Source organism: Mus caroli, unplaced genomic scaffold, assembly GCF_978045245.1.
Source record: "Mus caroli unplaced genomic scaffold, Mus_caroli_1 scaffold_7, whole genome shotgun sequence".
NCBI classification, from domain to species: domain Eukaryota; kingdom Metazoa; phylum Chordata; class Mammalia; order Rodentia; family Muridae; genus Mus; species Mus caroli.
In genome coordinates, this window is record NW_028227262.1 from 62,734,481 (window position 1) to 62,751,843 (window position 17,363).

At 47.8% G+C, this 17,363-nt stretch overlaps 1 long non-coding RNA gene across 4 annotated transcripts in view; it reads right to left on the reverse strand.

The window, feature by feature from the left end:
* Positions 1 to 6,684: 6,684 nt before the first annotated feature.
* LOC115031344 (uncharacterized) overlaps positions 6,685 to 17,363 on the reverse strand; it is a 54,534-nt gene continuing 43,855 nt past the window's right edge. For 3 of the 4 annotated variants that reach the window (XR_015047605.1, XR_015047604.1, XR_015047602.1), the window contains 2 exons: positions 9,745 to 9,905; positions 6,685 to 7,007 (listed from right to left, as the gene is read on the reverse strand). This is a non-coding gene — a long non-coding RNA (uncharacterized LOC115031344). Of the gene's footprint in view, positions 7,008 to 9,521; positions 9,615 to 9,744; positions 9,906 to 17,363 lie in introns of those variants that run through there. The other variant, XR_015047603.1, reaches the window with a different exon arrangement.

Sequence of the window (17,363 nt, forward strand, 5' to 3'; positions counted from 1 at the left end):
AAGGGTAAGGGAGTGGAGTGGGGTACGGCAGGGTTAGGGGTTTCTGTCTCGAAGCTGTGCTCTCATAGGCAGTTTAGATTACAGTATATCCTTCTCGGGTCTCTGAGAGGCTTGAAGGCTAAACTGGTGAAAGAAGTAACTTTATCTAAAGGAACTCACTTTACAACATCTGCTCCCATGATCAGCCACCTGTGCCTCATGATGGGTAGATAAGATAAGGCGAAAAGTTTGAAGTTTACGTAAAATCTAAGGGTACGAAAGTTTCTAAGGAAATGTTTGAGGGTCTAAGAAGGTGTTTTGAGGTTATGAAGGTTAAGGACATGAAAACCTTAGATGGTGACAAGAGTGAGTTAAGGGACACGGGAGGAAGGAAAATGTTTCTGTTCTCTTCTCCTCTCCATGCTGCTGTTGTAAACGTAGAATGATTCTCTCTACCTCTCACAGGTCAGACTACAGATAAGTACTGTCAATCAACAGCCTGTTTCCCTCCCACCTGCCTATTCCTGAGGGTGGGATCTATTCCTCTTTCCCTGATCCTGGGACCCACCCATCCTACTCCTCCAACTCCCAAGATCATAGGTCAGAGAGATTCAAATGTACACCCACGGAAAAAGTTTTCTCCCTAACTCCTTAACTTTATCTCCTGCGCTAACAAACGTATGTGTTCCAGCATCCTGCCAAGTCCAGCTGTTTCTCAGACTCAGAGCCTGCGTCAGGACAGCGCCAAAGCAGTTACCCACAAGGACTCTGGCCAACCTCAAAGGATGCTTCAACTGGGCCTGCACACCCCTAACCCTGATGCTCCCACAGCCTGGACATGCTTCCTGGACGTCCAGCTTTTTGCCCCGCCCCCAAAGACACCATTGTCAGCAGGAAGGAGTCACAGACATCACATTGCCCCATTAGTCATTTATTATTAACAAAAGGCTGAGATGTTTGGTTTTAGACCCAGGACTAGGGGCTGAGGTGTATATTTTACACATCAAAGCAGACCTGGCCTCCAGGTTCTCCCAGAATCCCTCAGTCCCTACATGGCACAACCTGCTCCCAACCCTGAACTTTCCAGCCCAGGGGCTGGGCTGCCCTTTACCCAGAGGCCCTTCCCTATATAATCCAGACATTTGGGCATCTCTTCTCCTTCTCTCTGTGTGTGCACTCTTTCTCTCTCTTCCCCTCTCTCCTCTCCTCTCTCTCTCCCTTTCCATGTCAACTTTCTTGCCTTGGTCCTTGGGGCCAGTAAATCCATCCAAGAGCAGCTTCCCAATGAATGGGGGGGCGGTAAAAAAAAAAAAAAAATATATATATATATATATATATATATATATGGCTCGAATTGGTTCATTTTACCGGTGGCATCTTTTAAAATTACATCAAAGAGTTAGTTATCTGAGGTAGGGGTGGCTGTGTGGCAGGACAGATAGAGATGTGGGGTGCCAAAGACCCCATCAGCCAGTTCCTGACTCTACTGCAATAAGACAAACCGGCTGGCTGAAAAGGACAGAAACCAAACACAGGCCAAGGGTTAATAGGAGGCTTTCCAACTCATGACATTCTGCTGGTCAGAGCTAGGGGATACCCACAGGCAACCAGGGATCCTCCGAAGGGATTTTTGGCAGATGATGCAGGCAGAACAGAAGCATAGCAATCCTGTACTGTTAGTCTGTCACGTGACACAATCCACGTCCTCCTGTCACATGATCTTTGTCTTCCCCCATCTCCCTTCCCTCCCTTGGCTGTTTTGATTTGGTTAAAATAGATGCAAACCATGGTCCTTTCTATTTTTAACAGACAGCCATTACATAATCCACCCTGTAATCGCTGACTCGAAGCACGACTGGCAACGGCAGAAAATCCCTGGAGTTCGTGACAGGGAAGGACTGGCCAGTACAAAAACCTCTGACTGCCAACTGCCAGAGGAGTCACACGGGCCCTGGGAAATCCCTCCCCCACGGCCTTGCAGGAACTGCAGTTCTGGGGGAAGGGAATGGGCAGCCTGGCCGGGAGGAGGAGGTATTGAAATGGGCTCAGACTCTAACCAAAGGTGCTGAAGGGGTGCTTTGCCCAGGCACCCGTATACTTGATTTTCTCCAGAGCCATGGACCTTTCCAAACACCAATTCCTGTCCTCTAACAGCTTCTGAAACATTCCTGCAGGATCAGGAGAATGGACACAGAGCCAGGAAGCTGCGTTGTGGGCACAAAGAGCACCCCCGTACCCTGCAAAGCTCTGAAGATGCTAATCTGGAACACCACTCGGCTGGTTAAGCGTTTTGCAGCCCACTAGACAGAGGAGGCGTTCCATGCTCATTGGCAGTGCATGTTGGCAGCGTGGCTCTTCAGGAGGCACAGAGGGGACAGCCTCTCTCCCTGAATTTGCCAATCTTGGCCCAGTCCTAACCTTGTGAATCCAGGGGGGCAGTCTAATCTGTAATAACTCATTTAATCAACATCTGCGGAGTGTCACACACTGGGGGTGTTGGGAGAGAACAGAGAGAAAAGTCTGCTACAATACCATCATACGGGGATCAGTGGTGACAAGGAGCTGCTAAGGGCATACAGAAGGGGCAGGCAAGGCTGAGGGGTCAGAGGTCATTCTCAGGCGTTCAGGGTCCTCCCACTTCCTGCTTCCTTGATTCCTGTACTTAATCTTTCCTGGGCTTTCCATATGCAGATCACTAGGCTCTGCCTGTGCAGCATCTAAATGACCGCACTCTAGGCCAAAAAGACCTGCTGAGAAGGCTGCAGCCCAGCCCAGCGAGGACTGTGTACAATTTATACATGAACATTTCTGGCTGATGAAAATCCAAATCAAATGTTCATAGGGAAAAAAAAGGGAAGGCAGCTGGGCCCACCCCCAGGTGCTCAGCAGACAGCTATGGGCATCTAGATTCCTCTCTCAGCTCAACCTTCCTCTCTGTCTGTTTCATCTTGGACATCTTGGTGCAGAGACGGCCATCTCCTATGGACCTTATACTCCACCTTAAGAAATAGGGAATATTTTTTTTAATTTTTAATATTTTTTATTACGTATTTTCCTCAACTACATTTCCAATGCTATCCCAAAAGTCCCCCATACCACCCCCCAGAATATTTCTTAATAGTTCTAACCAAGACCCAGAAAGCACTGACTCCCCAGCTTGGATCCACTCCTTGGGGCCACTACGCTCCAACTGACAGGTCACATGTTCTTCAAATGAAATGGAAACTGGGTGTGGTAGCACCTGCTTTTAATTCCAGTACCCAGGGCTGATAGATCTCTGTGAGTTTGAGTTTGGGGCTAGCTTGGACTTACACGGCCAGTTCTAGGCCAGCCAAGGCTATGTAAATAGACCCTGTCTAAAAAAAAAAGTTTGTTTACCCACCAAGACCTTCCCTGAGACTGGTCCTCAAAGGAGAAACGGAGTTCTTTAACTAAGACAGGAGGAAGTACGCCAAAAAGCCAAAGCCTACAGGTCTTATAGCTCTCAGAGCCTGGAGTAACAGTCACAGGAAGTGACACCAGAGGCTTAGCAAGATGGCTCAGTAGGTAAAGGCACTCACCATCAAGCTTGGTGACCTGAGTTTGATCCCCATAGTAAAGGAGAGAACTGACCCCCAAATGTCCTCTGGCCTCTACCACAAGCATACTGTGGCATGTGTATACCCCAACACAGATACACACAAACACAAAAGAAACATATACATTTAATTTTTTTTTTTAATTCTCCGTTAACCAGGTCTTTTTCCCTAAGGATACTTGGTGTCAAGTGTGGCACAGACTTGCCCCCTTGCTTTACTGCACTCACAGGAGCAGTGATGTCTCCTTAGTCTTTGCTAGAGCAGTCTTCAAGTCCCAAGAGCTTACTGCTCTTCTCACCCCTTCACCCCGAGGGCCGTAGCTGGGAAGGCTGCCGCTCTGGGTCTTTGGGCAGCATCCTGGGCTTCTGTGTAATTCACAGGGACGGAAGGGTGTGACCAAGACCTTTCTGTGTGGCATCTGAACTAGAACTGGCTTTCTTTGGTCAGAAAGGATTGTTAGCAGGGAAACCTGATTATACATCTGAACCACTAGGATGGCAGCAATCGGGTGTGAGCTGCAGGCATGTCCTTGGGCATGTTCTTAAAGCTGATGACTCCTTATCCCAAGTGCATGAGAAGTCCCAATGGCTCCTGCTGGAGTTCTGACTGCCTATCTCACTTCATAAGACTGATCTCTCCCCTCTGTGCTAAGCAGCCCCAGACTGGGATTCAGCTCTCTTCATGTTTGTTTTTTTTTTTTTTTTTTTTTTTTTTTGGTTTTTCGAGACAGGGTTTCGGGTTTCTCTGTGTAGTCATGGCTGTCCTGGAACTCACTCTGTAGCCCAGGCTGGCCTCGAACTCAGAAATCCGCCTGCCTCTGCCTCCCGAGTGCTGGGATTAAAGGCGTGCGCCACCATGCCCGGCTTTCTCTTCATGTTTTTTTGTTTTTTTTTTTGTTTTTTTCTTGGTTTTCCGAGACAGGGTTTCTCTGTATAGCTCTGGCTGTCCTGGAACTCACTTTGTAGACCAGGCTGGCCTCGAACTCAGAAATCCGCCTGCCTCTGCCTCCCGAGTGCTGGGATTAAAGGCGTGCGCCACCACGCCCGGCTTTCTCTTCATGTTTTATCAAAAATAACACACACACACACACACACACACACACACACACAAACTCACACAAAATATCATGTGTTTGGGGCTGGAGAGCTGGCTCTGTAGTTCAGAGCACTTGCTGCTTTTCCGAAGGACCCACATGTGGTCCTCAGCACCCATGTTAGGCCTGTCAGCACCCAGTTTATAACAGCCTGTAATCCTAGCACTAGGGGTCCTGACACCCTCTTTTGGGCTCTACAGAAGCAAACATTCACATAAATAAAAATAATAGATAGCTAGGGAATAATGGCCCATACTTTTAATCCCAGCACTTAGGAGGTAACAGTAGGCAGCTCTCTCTGAGTTCAAGACCTGCTTGGTCTACAGAGGGAGTTCTAAGATAGGCAAGGCTACACAGAGAAACCCTGTCTCAAAACAACAATACATACCAGGGGAAACTAGGAAACATTTGAAATGTAAATAAATAAAATATCCAATTTAATAAAAAAATGAAAGAAAGAAAGAAAGAAAGAAAGAAAGAAAGAAAGAAAGAAAGAAAGAAAGAAAGAAAGAAAGAAAGAAAAGACCAAGTATCTGCCGCATTCCCTGGGGCAGTACAGAAACAGAGGGGCTTTATTACATATGATGTGGTCCCTTCAACCTCTGCTCAAACACCTCATACCATGTGGCAAGCAGGGCTCTCTCCTTCCCTCGGAAAAGCAGAGTCCCCTCATGGGATCCCGAGCTGGCTGTTCTCCCTCCTCCTGCCTGGATGGAGTCAGGCTGCTGTGGCCCATCCATCTTTGAGTCTACCCTTGACAGCATCAAGGAGCAGTCTTTTTTTTTTTTTGGTTTTTAGAGACAGGGTTTCTCTGTGTAGCCTTGGCTGTCCTGGAACTCACTCTGTAGACCAGGCTGGCCTCGAACTCAGAAATCCGCCTGCCTCTGCCTCCTGAGTGCTGGGATTAAAGGCGTGCGCCACCACGCCCGGCTCAAGGAGCAGTCTTGAGCCTTCTCACCGGCACCCATGAAGGTAAAGGAACCCCAACAATGAATGACAGAGCCCCCACCTTCAGCAGCACAACTGGCCCTGGTCAGTTTACATGATTTCTTTATCTCTCTAAAGTCTGACACCTTCACACAGACTTACATGCTGACAAAATACCAGTGCACATAAAATAAAAATAAATCAATAATAATAATAATAGTTTAGTTACCTAAGTCTCTTTAATAAAAAAGGCTTTAGGAGCCAGAGAAGTGGCTCACCTGGTATAAAGGTGCCTGCCACCAAGCCCAGTGACCAAGCCCAGGGCCCACATGGTGGAAGGACAGAACCCATTTCTGCAAATTGTCCTCTGATACTGACAAAATAAATGAGTAAAATATTTTAATTAAAATTAAAAAAAAATAAGGGTTTTAAAACTGAAACTCAATTAGCAGCCAGCCTGAATTAGTTTCTCATGTAAAAGCCAGGTGTGGTTTTCCTAGAGTAACAAGCCTCTTGCAGAAAAAGAGAAACTGACAAAACAGGTTTCAGTGTAAAAGCCCACTGAAGCTATCCTGCTGCTGCTGTTGCTGCAGACCACAGCTTTGTCACTGTTCCTTTCTCTAAAAGAAGTTGCCCTCCAGTGACTGTGCCCAGTAACCTAGCTCTTCTGTCTCACGGAAATGATCAGATATTTCCAGATTAAAAAAGAAGTTTAAAATGTATGTGACTTGGGCTGGCGAGATGGCTCAGCGCTTAAGAGCACTGACTGCTCTTCCAGGGGGCCTGAGTTCAAATCCCAGCAACCACATGGTGGCTCACAACCATCCGTAATGAGATCTGACACCCTCTCCTGGTGTGTCTGAGGACAGCTATAACAATAAATAAATCTTTTTTTAAAAAAAAAATGTAACTTGTAAAGGTCTAAAGACATAATTTAAGGTGTGTGAACCTAAGTTGTAAAGTTCTGAAGAAGTGATTTAAGGCATGTGAAAAATGAGATTATAGACCACACACAACACTAAGACTTCAGAGTTCAAAGTTGAACTGATAAGTTATTAGGCCTTGGTAACAGTTATAATTAACACTGGCTACTAAACCTTTTTTTTTAAATTATCATAGTCACGGGCTAAAAATTTTAGTCACAGGCTCAACTTTTAAATTCCTTTTGGTTGTTTTCTAAATATAGATTAAACGTGCTCTGGATGCGTTGCAATCGGTGACAGGAGAAATCCGATCCTGCTTCCGCTTCTGGGTCCCCAAGCTCCTCCTCTCTTTTGATCTCTTTCCTCCAGGACACTTCTGTCTCATCACGGGACACTTCTGTCTCGTCTCATACTTCTTCGTGTTGATAATGTCTCGGGCTTTGTCCTTGCTGTGCCTCAGAGGCCCGAGTCTCCCCCAGCTGTCCGGACACGTGTTAGCTGCTTTTTCTGGAATGAGGAGTTCGGTGCAGATTTCAGACAGCGGCCGGGCTAATCCTTCCGTCCCCATTCTAACTTCACTCCAGCCGATGTCCACTTGGCTGACAGACACCACCCAGGAGGCAACAGTGACCTGCAACTGACGGGCTCATCCCCTAGCCTGGGTGGTTGGTCCTGCAGAACCCGCAACCCTGGGACACTGCTATAGATCTATTGTGAAGCAGTCCAACCAAGTGAGGAGAACTGGCTTGTAAAGTATGGCGAGCCGAGGCGACGCCAAGGCTCTCCTTTGGTCTCCCTTGGACCCCATCTCTACCTCTCCTCAGCCCACCGGGGCCATCCTTTTCATGATTACAGCGCCCCCTGTCTCTCAGGTTCTTTAGGTGACATTACCCAATGGTCAACACAGCAGGTGCTTCTGATACAATTCCCACAAGTCTCTTGCCATTACCTGACACCCCCCCCCATCCCCACTCCCTTTTCCTCCCCACCTCTGACCTATATTCCAGCCTTCTGAGCCCCCTATGAAAACCCTGGCCAGCTTTGAATGGGTCATCCACAAAAGGCCCAAAGAAACTCCAATACCCAAACTTCAAAAAGCAGTGCCTATGTCTCAAAATGACAGTCTTGGCTCAGCTCCAATTGGGCTATGGTGGGTCGCTCCAAGCCCTCAGCCAGCATTTCTCAGGAACTGGTGAAATAAGTTTCTGCCTGCCAGAAAGGGCCACTTACTTACCTACCTTGCCAGCCTACAGACTTCTCCAGGCCCTGTTCACAAGCACTTGTTATGCTTTGCACAGTCCACACTAGCTTCCTGGCCCTCCCCGCCCCACCCCCATCCCGGCTCCATTCTTGATTCTCTCTCTCTCTGTCTCTCTCTCTCTCTCTCTCTGTCTCTCTCTCTCTCTCTCTGTCTCTCTCTGTCTCTCTCTCTCTCTCTCTGCTTTTCCCTCTCTGCTCTGGCCACTTGCAGATGTCTCTAGCTTTCTTCTCCCTCTTACCTACAATAAAAACCTTCTACCTCCTCACACAGTGGCCATTCTGATGCTTTCTCTCCCCCTCACTTTTGCACCCTCACTTAGAGCTCTAGCCCTCCTCAGATGGTGACACACCTTTCATTCCGGCACTCAGGAGCCAGAGACAGGTGGCTCTTTGTGAGTTCAAGGCCAGCCTGGTCTACGTAGCAATTCCAGGGCTACATAGTCTTTAAAAAGAAGGAAAAGTCCAGTTCAAAGGCCTCCCCAGAGAGAGGGAGGAAGACTGGGAGAAAGCACCCCCCCACCTCCTGTCTTCCTGGCCAGCCAAGTTCCGCTTCTCTTTTCTCCTTCCCCTTCCATATCTCCTTTCCCTTTCTCTTTCCTCCTCCTTCTCCTCTTCTGCCCTTTCTCTTTTTCTCTCTCCCTTTAAATAAAAACCGGGCCTCCAGTGATGTCACCGGCATGCTAATTTCTGGGATTGCAGGGCTGCCCCTTCTTACCAGTGTGTGAAGAAACCAGAAGCAGTGGCCAGCCTGCAACCAGGCAGCCTCCAGCGAACTAAACTTTTAGTTCTGAGAAGAAAGGGTTAGAGAGAAGTCCCTAAATTCTTCTCAGGTGCTAAAGTTTGTAATGCCCAAATAAATCAATGAAAAAGAGGAGGGTGCGGGCGGAAAATAAATTTTAGCTTGCAAAAGAGAGAAGCAAAAATCCAGTCTTAGAGATTGTCTTTCTTTGTCTTTTTGTTTGTTTGGGAGATGGCTGTCAATATGTAGCTCTAGCTGGGCTGGAACTCATAGGTAGACCAGGCTAGCCTCCAACTACAGTAGTAACAGGGTAGGATGACTCATACCTATAATCCCAGCTCTGGGGGGGATAAGGGTGGAATGTTATGAGTTTCAGATCAGCCTAAGAGACATAGCAAGTTCTAAGCCAGCCTGGGCTACATGGTGAGCTCCCATCTCAAAAATAAAAAAATAAAAGTGAGAGAGCTCTAGAAACAAAAACAGTGTAAATCATTGCCCATTGTGAGCATGCTCCATGCCCCAAACACCCACAGGACTGCAGGAGAACTGCACGGTTCCCATGGTAAGACAGGGGTTACCTAGGAATAGCTCCCGTGGCACGAATTCTCCTGACCTCAAAGTTCCTAGGAAGGAGCTGATGTGTAATCCTTACCCAGGTGGAATTACTGACTTAGAGGAAATGTGCCAAGGGTGAAAGGGTGGCCAGGAATCCATGCCAGAAGACACAGGGCAAGGCCAGGGGACAGGCTCCAGTCACTCGGGAGCCAGAGCCAGCACCTCCCAAGTTTGCTTTGCTCCAGTAGAGAGGAGTCATTTCCACTAAAAGTCACCACTGGCACACGTCCAGAAAACAGCCAGACTGGCGAGCAGGAGCCAGGACAAGGCAGAAGTACCTGATTGAGTACCAAGCAGGCAGGAGGAAGAGAGGTGGAGAGCCTACTGTACAGGGCTGGATAACAGCTACCCACCTTGTCTAAAATCCAGGTTGCTGGTAAGACATCTGACTCCCTCCAGCCTCCTCGTTTGCTTCAGTGACTCTGAGCAGCCTGGTCCTCCAGGAGGACTGCTCTTTCTTTTGAGGGACCAATGACACCCATGAGACAGTTTGGAAAATCCTGAGGAGTCACAGAACAGACACTTCCCATGGGTTTCCGGGTGTCCCCCCCCCACTTCCACTGTAGAATCTAAGCAAGACTTGTCCTACCCCCAAGCTGCATCTTGAAGCAAGAAAAAGCTGTCCCATACCTTCACGTGCCTGGTGGGGAGAGGGGGGATGCCTCGAGTATGGAGAACTCAGGCAACGGTACTGAGTCACCAGGGCTGTGCGGGAAGTTCAGAATGGACCGAAGCGTGCACCTCCTGTGCTATCTGCACGTGTCCAGAGATTAGTATCATAAAGACGGTACCTGTGGGACAAGCAAAGTGACTTGAGAGGCCTAATCTTCCCCTGGGAGAAGATTATCGTGGATCTGCACTAGCTTGTGAACAGACACGTGGAGAGAGCAAGGGAATCTAGAAGGAAACAAGCCTCCAGACTTCACACAAGCGTTCTCCCCTCTTAGGCAGACAGGCCCTTTCCTCACTGGTCTAAGTCAATCCACTTTTACTGTATTACTTTCGAAGGAAGGAAGCCAGAATAAACTGACATAAAGCACTAAGCCACCACTCCCTGCTACTTCACACTGGACAGCTTCACTTCCAAATACTTCATGGCTAGAGACAGGTGAGGACGTTCCTCCAACTTGAACTCTACGGAACAGGGAACGGAAAACAGAAAGGAGAAACTAAAGCTAAATACTGTGTGTCTTCATTCTACTTTTGTCTGGTTTTCGTTTATTGTTTATTTTCTGAGACAGGGCCTCACTATGAAGCCTTGACCTCATGGCAATCCTCCTGCCTCGGCCTTCAGAGTGTTGGAATTACAGGCATGAGACACACCTCTAGCCCCCCTAATTCTATTCCTCAGCTTCAGCTCATATAAAAAGGAAAGAGATGCTGGAAAGCATGTGGACTTCTGCCAGTTGAAGTTGTGCACACGGTAGGTCTCTGCAACGGTGAGCACCTTTCACATGCTGGGGCTGCACACTCATGGGTTCTGAGGCCCATCTCTCCCCAACGTGACTCATCTCCTACAGCAGGGAAGAAGAGACAGCATCTCCCCCAGGCTGCCAAGGTTACGGGATTCCTAGGAGAGCTGCCTCTGCTTTAGAGAAATGTCTCCCAGTGGGAATCGGCAGGCACAGAACAGCTCCCCTTCTCTTTCTAAAAGAGAACTCACCTTTCTCGCTGTCATGTATGTTCCCTTGTATATCACAGGGTGAAATCTAACTGGGTTATTTGTATGGCATCTTACCCTGTGTTCTTTCTCCTCTTCCCGCCTGTCAGACTACTGGACCAGGGGTTATCCCTCACACAGTCCTTGGACTGATCCTGGCCTATAATCCCACTGCCTGGCCTAACTGATACCTTATGACTTCAGGTCTGTGTCTCCACGGCAGTCCATTTCCCGCCTCATCCATTCCTATGCAACATGCAGCCTTCTCAACATGCAGTCCTGCCCGAGAGCCTGTAAAGGCTCTTCATCACCTCACCACTGAGGAAAAGCATTTGGTCAGGCCACTCTCCAGTCAGAATCCTGGGTTTTTTTTTTTTATTGTTGTTGTTGGTGGTGGTGGTTTGCTTTTTTGAGACAGTCTCATGTAGCCCAGGCTGGCCTAAGCTCCTGATCCTCTTGCCTCTACCTTCTAAGTGCTGGGCTACAGGTGCGCACCACTAGACCCAGCCAGAATCCTACTCTTTACTGGGTTTTTTTTCCAAATTAGATAATTTGTGTGTTGTGCAATTTTTTTTTGCGTTGTGCAATTTTTAATTTTTATGATTATTATTTGTGTGTTTGTATGCACATGTAAATGTAGGCCACCATGTGCACACGGAGTCAAGAGAGCAGCTTTCAGGAGTCAGGGTTTCTCCTCCCCTGCAGGGTCTGGAGACGGAGCTCAGGTCAGGCTCAGCTCACACAGGGCTCAGGTCACACAGGGCTCAGGTCAGGCTCAGCTCACACAGGGCTCAGGTCAGGCTCAGCTCACACAGGGCTTTCTTCACTGAGTTCTGTTGCTGCTTCTCATCCTTTTGTTGCTGTCAACTGGTTCTGATTTTTTAAATGCAACTTTTGTTTTAGATTCATTTATTGTATGTATGAGCACACTGTAGCTGTCTTCAGACACACCAGGATAGAGATGGTTGTGAGCCACCACGTGGGTGCTGGGAATTGAACTCAGGACCTCTGGAAGAGCAGTTGTTGCTCTTAACCACAGAGCCATCTCTCCAGCTCCCTGGCTCTGGCTGTCCTGGAACTCACTCTGTAGACCAGGCTGGCCTCAAACTCAGAAGTCCACCTGCCTCTGCCTCCCAAGTGCTGGGATTAAAGGTGTGCGTCATCACTGCCCAGCCTGGTTCTGATTTTTTAAATGCATACCCAGCTATGGCTCTATTTATTTCAAGTGAGATGCCTATGCTACATATTTTATGTATGTGTTGTAGTGATACTTCCATGTAAGTATGGATCTACTTCATTTATCAATGCATGGACATATAATCTGGCCACTCATGTCCATTTTAGTTGCTTTTTGAACTCTATGTAACAAATATCTATATATGCAGATGGAATAGACATAGATCTGCAAGTTTGCCCTTAACAAAAGTCCTCAGATATAGTCCAGCTGGACTAACGGCATTACACTTCCGACTTCGATAGGTGTTGTCAAGCTGACCTTCAGAGAGACCGTTCTAATTTACATTCCCAGCCATGTGCACCCCGAGCTGGCTCCCCGAGCTGCTTGCACAGTGAATGCTATTTCCCAACTGACTTATGCTGCTGGCACTGATGTTTAAAATGCATACCCAACTCTGGGCACTCTGCCCTTCTCAGCAGCATCCCCCGAGCCCCCCTCCCAGACTCTCTTGAATATTTGTTCTTGATCTACACTGAAATACAACACTTGACTTTTGTTTGTGTTTTCTAGATTCAAAGTGAAATAGTCTTTTTCTTCGTACTTCCTTTGTATTTGTTCTATGACTTTGGCTCAATTTCTTCAGGGGTATTGGCTTTTCCCTACTGATTTGTAAGAGCTTTCTATGTTCTTTAAAAACCTAATCATCACCAGGTGTGGTTGGCTCAGGAGGCAGTAGGTGAATCTCTGTGAGTTCAAGACCAGCCTGGTCTACATAGCGAGTTCCAAGCCAGGAAGAGATTTACAGTGAGACTCTGCCTCAAAAACAAACGAACAAACAAAGCAACCCCGAATTCTCTTCTCCTAAAGGAATTACTCTGCTGTTGGTTTGCTCTTTTTTTTTTTTTTTTTTTTTTTTTGAAACACTCCCAGGTTATCCTGAAACTCATAGGGAGTTCAAACTGGCCTTGAACTCATGCAATCCTCCTGCCTCAGCTTCAGTGCTGCTGGGGTTACCATATGACTCACCATGACCAGCTTTTTAGTCATGTATTAAAGTCTCTCAGTCATCTCGTTCCTTTTATACAGTAGTCAGGTTCTAAAAACAGAACCTCCCTATGTAACCCAAGCTGGCCTCACTACCGTGACCCTCCTGCCCTAACCTCTCAGTGCTGAGACGGCAGGTGTGCCATGTGCCTTGCTCCATGGTCTCCTGAGGAGTCACCAGTCCTGTATCATGTATATGTGTCCTGACTGGGCTGAAGTTTTCACTTGATCCTGGCCTCCGTTCCCCAACAAGAACCTACTTTCCAGTTTCTGGTGCTTGATTTCTTGTTCTAGTTTAATGTTAATTGTGCCATAGGATTTACCTACAGATTCCTTACAGATGTCTAGAAGAGGAGGAGGAAGAGAGAACCACATCTTAGAGCTATTACATGACTGGGAGGGCTGGAGAGAGAGCTCCACAGAGAAGGGCACTTGTTGTCAAGTCTGATCACCTGAGTTCAGCACTTGGGATCCACAAGGTTAGACTGAGAGAACCAACATTATATAGCTGTCCTCTGACTGCCACAAGCACACCATGGCATGTGTGAATGTGTGTGCATGAATACACGCATGTACACACACACACACGTGTACACGCATACACACACAAATAGAGTTTTAAAAGTTCTTCCCATTTCTGGTAGGAATGGTGGGCAAGAGCAATGGAAACATGGTTCACAAATGACCCTGGATGATGTTCATAAGTCAAGAGGAGGCAGTCTGGAGGAGGAGGATGGGTTGAGAGGAAGTAGGAAATGTGGATGGGACATACTGAGTTTAAGATATCTAAGCACCATCAAGGTTAACAGGCCAATAGTGTGTGGCCATTGTGGGTAACAAACCCAGAAAAAAAATCCGGGCTGGAGACCCAGGTTCAAAAGCACTTGACAAATTAGACATGGTGGTATACCCCTGCAATTCCAGCACTTGGGAAGCAAAACCCTGAGACTACAAGTTCCCAAGACTCCAAGTCCAAGACCAGCCTATTTTACACAGCAAATTCTACTCCAGGCATAGAGCAGAAGCAGTCCAGAGAAGGGGTAGACTCTTAAGAAATGGTCTCAGTCAAAGGTGAACGGCTTCCTCTGGGTACCAGCTATGCCAGTTTCTTTGCATTGGCACACCTATCTTGCATATTTTCATGGCCCTGCCCAGAGAGAGACTATAGAAGGAGGGAGATTTAATAGGGAAAGTGGGAATTATATAATGTTATATATGCTCCATAAAAAAAGAGCCACCAGACACGGATGACCCTGTGCAGTGACGTCTTGAGCTGAGGCTGAGATAAACAGTCCCCAACAAGATGGCAGGGCTGCTAAAAGTGTCGCCCGTAAATTCTGAGAGATCAGGAGGGAAAAGGTACAAGAGAAGCCTCGGTCCTTGCAGCTGGTGACTCCTACGGCCAAGATGAAATCCCATTCTTACTTTCTGTGACAAAGAGGGAGAAAGCCAGGGACTGAAGAGATGGCTCAGTAGTTAAGAACACTGACTGGGGCTGGAGAGATGGCTCAGTGGTTAAGAACACTAGCTGCTCTTCCAGAGGTCCTGAGTTCAATTCCCAGCAACCACATGGTGGCTCACAACCATCTGTAATGAAATCTGACACCCTCTTCTGGGGTGTCTGAAGATAGCTACAGTGTACTTACACATAATAAATAAATAAATCTTTAAAAAAAAAAAAAAGAACACTGACTGTTCTTCTGAAGGTCCTGAGTTCAAATCCCAGCAACCACATGGTGGCTCACAATCATCCGTAATGAGATCTGACTCCCTCTTCTGGAGTGTCTGAAGACAGCTACAGTGAACTTACATATAAATAAATCTAAAAAAAGAAAAAGAGGGAGAAAGCCAACTTCCGGAGCTTTCCTCCAGCGCACAGTCAGGGCATAGTGGCCAAAGCCTGCTCCTCACTGGTATTACTGTTTCTTGGCATGACTCCACCTGCCCGTCCTTTTGTGATAAGCCTTTCTAGAACTGCATTCCATCAATACTGTGCTCTGGTGGATTTAATAACTCTTCTGGGGCTGGCTCGGTGGTGAGGGCACTGGCTGCTCTTGCAGGAGATTAGCATTTGGTTCCCAGCACCCACATGGTGGCCCACATCATCCCTAACTCCAGGATGCTGCCTTCACGAGCACCAGGCTCACATGTAGAGCACACATATACGTGCAAGCAAACACTCATATTCAGAAAAATAAAATAAGTAACTATAAAAATAACTTCAATCAAAGAAAGCAAATGGCTTGGAAAGGCCTTCTCTACTTCCTTTTTGAGGATTTATGATGTTTCTTGATAACTTCTCCTGAGGCAAGGTCATTGTCTTCATCAGGGTTACTCACAAACATCGTGACTAAGAAGCAAGCTGAGGAGGAGAGGGTTTATTCAGCTTACACTTCCACATCACCAAAGGAAGTCAGGACTGGAACTCAAGCAGGTCAGGAAGCAGGAGCTGACACAGAAGCGATGGAGGGATGTTACTTACTGGATTGCTTCCCCTGGCTTGCTCAGCTTTCTCTTTCTCTTTCTCTTTCTCTTTCTCTCTCTCTCTCTCTCTCTCTCTCTCTCTCTTTCTTTCATATTATTTATTTTATGTATATGAGTTCACTATAGCTGTCTTCAGACACACCAGAAGAGGGCATCAGATCCCATTAGAGATGGTTGTGAGCCACCATGTGGTTGTTGGGAATTGAACTCAAGACATCTGGAAGAGCAGTCAGTGCTCTTAACTGCTGAGCCACCTCTCCAGCCCTCAGCTTGCTCTCTTATAGAGCCCAGGACTACCAGCCCAGGGATAGCACCATCCACATTGGGCCCTCCCCCCTTGATCACTAATTGAGAAAATGCCTTACAGCTGGATCTCATGGAGGCATTTCCTCGAAGGAGGATCCTTACCTGTGAAAACTCCAGCTTGTGTTAAGTTGACACACAAAACCAGCCAGTACAGGCGTGGAGAGCTAGCATAAAATCCAAGACAAGAACTCAGTGAAGCTATAAGCCTTCCTCAAAAAAGCAGACAGACCAACATGACATCCGGTTAGCCCCCAGAGCAACAAGCAGTTCAATATGGCCAGCAGAGCGGGCAGGACTTTCTCTCCACTGAAGTCTGGCCACAGCTCCTGAAGAGGAACTCACAACTGGACCAGAGTCTGAGAACGAGAGGTGGATGGTGGACAGGGCCTGGCACTGTCAAAGGCACAGTAAAGGCAAGATGGAGGAAGGCAGAGACAGGTGGGCAGCACTGTCATTTAGGGCACAGAAAGCACGCCAGGGGTCCCTACCTCTTGGGGAGTACTAGCCCTTCAATCAGCAGCAGACACAGCTGCCATTACAGTCTACATATGAGATTAAGGGTGTTGAAAGGATAGTATTCTAAAAACTTCCAGAGTCCTACTACTCTATTAAAAGTGATCCACGTGTTGTCAACCTTGGGGGTGGGGGTGGAGGAGCAGGGGTTAGAATGTTAGAGCTTACAAGGCCTGAGTGAAGCCAGAGTGGATCCGAAGGAAAATATTATCAGCAGGGAGCTGAGACCTGAGCTGGTCCTGGTAAGATTCCAGGGAAGGAAAACTGGGAGAATCCAAACCCTTGAGGCCGTTTGAGCACCAGAAAACCTCTCTCTGGAGGAGGACAGGCTGAAGTCTGGACTGACCCTGTTCTAGACGCTCCAGGTACAGCCCATGGGGGCTGTGTGTCAGGTGCCCCAATTGCTTCTCACATGCCTAGTCTGTTTCCTTTAAAGCCCCTTCTCAGCACAGCTCATTGGGAAAGTCTGTGACCAGCAACACGGAGGAAGTGCCCCGCCCGCCCCATGCTGTCACTGGAGGCCTCTTTTACACCATCATTGTGCATCATTTCTAGGAAGCCGAGCCTCCCCTTCCTGAGATCTGGGACATTCTGAGGACATCACAACAAACCACAGACCCACGGGTTTTGCACTCCTGGGTTGTAGTCTGGTGATCAGTCTCCTCCAGACGCCTGAGTCCCAGTACCCTGCGGAACCCTCCCTGCCCAGCACTCACTCAACACTGAGTCCCAGCACTCACTCAACACTGAGTCCCAGTACCTTGCGGAACCCTCCCTGTCCAGCACTCACTCAACACTGAGTCCCAGTACCTTGCGGAACCCTCCCTGCCCAGCACTCACTCAGCAGTCCTCAAGGCTGCCCTTCTACAGGCAAAACTGAAAAAAACTGAATCCTCCTTTTAGGGCCCAGCTACCTTTACCTCAGACTCACTGGAGTTTCTCCTGCCTCTACAACTAAGGCGCAGCACCCTTCCCTGTCACCCATCCCTTCCACAAGCTAGTTCTGTGAAATCAATCTCACACATTCCAGAGGTTTCCTGATCAAACCCCTTTCTGGAGTGTGTG